This window comes from Octopus bimaculoides, chromosome 25 (assembly GCF_001194135.2).
Source record: "Octopus bimaculoides isolate UCB-OBI-ISO-001 chromosome 25, ASM119413v2, whole genome shotgun sequence".
Taxonomy (NCBI): domain Eukaryota; kingdom Metazoa; phylum Mollusca; class Cephalopoda; order Octopoda; family Octopodidae; genus Octopus; species Octopus bimaculoides.
Window position 1 is genome coordinate 2,905,528 of NC_069005.1, and position 4,585 is coordinate 2,910,112.

Sequence of the window (4,585 nt, forward strand, 5' to 3'; positions counted from 1 at the left end):
ATATATATATATATATATATATATATATATATACGTATATGTGTGTTTGTGTTTGTGTGTGTGTGTGAGACAGAGAGTGTGTATGTGTACACGTGTTTTTTTTTTATACATAATATATACATACAAATGAAATTCGAAGTGCAGAGCAGATGGTAAAACGTGTGTGTGAATCAACATCCTCCCTTGGTTCTCTGTAGCCTATATATTTGGCGGTTGTTTCTCAAATGTATTTTCATTGAAATAAAAATACCATAAATGCATAAATAACCAATTTCATTAGATTTGTGTTTTGATGCACGTTTAATATCTTGTCGTTTTATTACATTGAATAGGAATGAAACATTTGAGGAGAGAGACTAAGAGAGATGCTGTTTGATGGGGCCAAGGAAAGGAATTCAAAGCAGCAACAGAGAGATCGGGAGAGAGTGAGAGAGAGAGAGAGAGAGAGAAATAATGTTTGATGAAGACAAGGAAATGAATTGAAATAACAAAAGAGAGAGCTAAAGAGATAGAGAGCTAGATGGAGAGGGAAAGAAAGAGTGAGTGAGTGAGAAAGAGAAAGAATGAGAGAGAGAGAGAGAGGGAGGAAGTGACAGAGGGAGAGAGAGATGGTGGCAGTGGTAGGGTGAGGGCGTAGTTGAGTTTTGACAGACGAACAACGAAACGTGAAGATGAAAGATGAAGGGAAGACAGAAAAGAGGCGGGAGGAGGAAGACCATGATAAAGGATGGAGTGTGATAGAGAGAGAGAGTGATGTCAAGGGAGAAATGACGCGAGGGGAAATACACAGAAAGAATGTGAGCGAAGAGAGGGAGAGGGAGAGGGAGAGGGAGTGGGGTGAATGATACAAAGAGAAATAGAGAGGGAAAGAGATAGACTAGAAAGTGCGGTTCAGAAAAGGAATAGCTGGAAAGAAAAGGTTGAGTGGAACGCTCCAAAGTGGGAGGTGGCGAGAGGAGCAGTATGAGGAAAAGAAAAGAATGAGAGAGGATCAAAGAAGGACAGACAAAGGAGAAGCATTGAAGGAGTGAGAGAGAAAGAGAGAGAGGTATTGAAGGACAGACAAACTGAGATACAAGTGAGGAAGAGGGAAAGAACAAATGGAAGAGGAAAGAGAGGAGGACAAAGGATAGAGTGGGGGACGAAGAGCAAGAAGATGAGAGAGGGGATAGAATGAACAAGAAAATGAGGCAAGCGAAAGAGGAAGAATATATATTTATATATATATATATATATATATATATGTATATAGGCGCAGTAGTGGGTGTGTGCTAAAAAGTTTGCTTCCCAACCACCTGGTTCTGGGTTCAGTCCCACTGCGTGGCACCCTGGACAAGTGTCTTCTAACATAGCCTCGGGCTGACCAAAGCCTTGTGAGGGGACTTAGTAGAGGGAAAATGTAAAGAGCATGTTATATACATACATACAAACATACATAGATACATATATATATATATATATATATATATATATATATATATATATATATATATATATATATATATATATATGTATATATATATATATATGTATTTATATGTTTGTGCGTCTGTACTTGTTCCCCCACCGTCTCTTGACAAACGATATTCGTTTGTTTACGTCCGCGTAATTTAACAGTTCGACAGAAGAGGGAGAAGGAGGGAGAGAGGGAGGGAGATGTGGGTGAAATGAGTAGAATTGAAACTGAGTGGAACTGAAGATGACTTTTCCTCCTTCTCAACAAAAGAGTTAAAAGGGAAGTGAAAATCAGATGAAAAAGAATTTACGTCTGGCGTAAATATTGCTGACAAATATCATATATCAGGAAAAAATTAGACTTATTACAAAACCGACTTTGCATTAACGTTGTTCTGAGGTCTTAGATTCAAATCCGTTAGTGGCACTTTTACCTTCTCCTCCGTATTTCAACTTATTTCAATCTTTGCTTCATAGGCTTTCATTCTCTGAGACGTATTGCAGATTTTATTTTATATGTCGTATTATACCTGCGCTGTAAGCATAAATATTGAAAGTTATGTGAAGTGAGTTACTTAATATTTAAATATCAAAACAAACGAGAAGTGTCATACTAACTTCCAGCATGCCATCTACGACTTTATAGCTTATATATTATCTATAAACATCAGAATATTTGTCGTCACATATCATTGATATTTTTTCTCCTGTTACTGTTGTTGACACATTTACCATGCTATATATAAAAGTGAGAACCCGCGATTAACTTTATCTTTCATCTTAAGAGGGTCGTTAAAATAAATACCAGTTGAGTACCCGAATTGATGTAACCAATTAGACGTTCTCCTCAAGGTGTTTAGTATTGTGTCAGTATTAGAAAGAATACTTGAAAATAAGAATCCAGCAGTCATTTCGATTAGCGGAAGAGGAAACAGAAAATATCTACCTTGTAGAATCTGATAAAAATTTGACGGTCGTTGATAAACTCTCGAGGCGTCCGGACAAATCAATATCTTAGCCTCTATAGAATGTAGTTCGCGACAGCAAATCCCATCATATATAGATAATATATAGGTTGCTCGAAAGTTTTAACTTTAAGCTTTGTTCTCTTACGTTATTGGATTGAAAGCTTCTATGGTTTAACTCACCCTTGGCACGACGCCCAATCAAAACGTATCGGGACTGATGCTATAAAAAAAGAAAAGTACAATACAAAGGAAAATTCGGCATATAATATCCTTCGAAATAGTCTCCTTCCGAAGTCACATACTTTATCGATGTTTCCATTGAGGGAAGCATTTCAATAACTCCTCTCTTGGGGAGCAGCTGCCTTCTTTTACTATCTTGAACTATTGTTCCTTTCAAGTTGTGTTTTTACTTTTCGAAATGGAAAAACATCGCAAAGAGCGGGATCTGGGATGAGCTGTACTTAGCTAAAATCTGCTGCACGTCAAGTCTGTTTTGGCACAATCTTGGTAGACATACGTCTCATACACAAATCTTCTGAGTGTGAGAACATGGCATGAAGTGAAACTTCACTAATATACAAATCCTCATGCAACAGTGATTGGCCGGTCTTTCCCAACCTCTGTAGGAAGAAATTGCAGATGAAATCGATAACACTGGGTCTTCGATTACATTAATGGTCTATCTCCTATCCATTTACTTGACCAATTTTGTTTGCTACAACAGCACAAATATATATTTTGTTCGTATTAGAAACTTTTACTCGAACAAATCGACACCAATAGACACTATCAAATTCTCTCACAAATCTTTGATCCTTTCGGGAATTTTAACATAAATAAGACACGTACCCAAGGTGTCAGGCAATTAGACTGAAGCTGCGACCATACGTGTGAGAAATAAGCTTCCCAAATGCATAGCCACACCTGCACATAATAAAAAATCTCGATATCTAAGGACAATAAAAATGATGAAAAAAAACAACACAAAAAAGCAAGAGAAAAGAAAGGAAACAAACGAAGACGGCTTTCAACCAATCCAATTCCATTGACAATACAGTGTTCAACAACCCGAGATGACAAGCAGGGAGATCCAACCCGGGAGTTCGTTGTTCTAAAGTAACCTTGTTAACCGTTCTGCAAGGCTGTATCCATAAGAAATTAACACACTCTTCAATTATGTATAAAGGGTGATCATTTAATGAGACAGATCTGCTAATGAGACTGGCGAATTAATGAATTTGATTACAAATGTAATCTCTTTGATCCTTCACCGTTCTTGTCTCAAGGGGATGATCTCGTTAAATCAGTGATGCTATTAAAACTCAGCATTACAATCCAAACGATAAACTCATCAATTATCTAACGAGTGGGACTATTTTCTGTCGTAATATCCCGATATTTCCTCCTGGATGCCTTTAATCCCGATCCACTCGCATCTTCCAGCCCCCTATTTTAGACCGTATCGGTGTGTAAGGGTTTCTTTTCTTGTGTACACGTTTAATCATTAAATTTAACAGTCTTCAGCAGATATTAAATGGACAGCAGCGACAAAAACAGCAAGAAATACGACAGTTCAGAAACGGAAATAAAATCAATTTCGATAACTAGAAAAGAGATTCCCGCTATTGAAAATGTCGTCTTTGTTGCTGCAGCTGTTGCTGTTGTTGTTGTTGTTCTTGACGTTGCTGTAATCGCTGTTGTTGCTGTTCAAGTAGACATTAATACTGTACTTGCAGAATCTATGACATTTCGCAGATATTAAAAGTAGTCTTCATGTATTTATTGCTGTTGATTTCGGCACATTTATTTTTTTAATTGTTTCTCATGATGTGGTAGTTCATAATTATATATCTGTTTCACTTTTAATTTTACTTCTTTCAATTACTGGACTACGGCCAGGCTGGGGCACGATATTCTAGCGCCTTAGCCGAACAATTTACTTACAGGCAGAGAAACAAAGCATCACCAGTTGTCAAGCAGTGTGAGATAAACACACACACACATAGTATATATGATATACACACATATATACGTATACATATATATATGTCATATATATATATATATATATATCAATATATATATATATAATATATACTTGTATATATCTATGTGTGTGTGTGTATGTATATATATATATATATATGTATATATATATATAT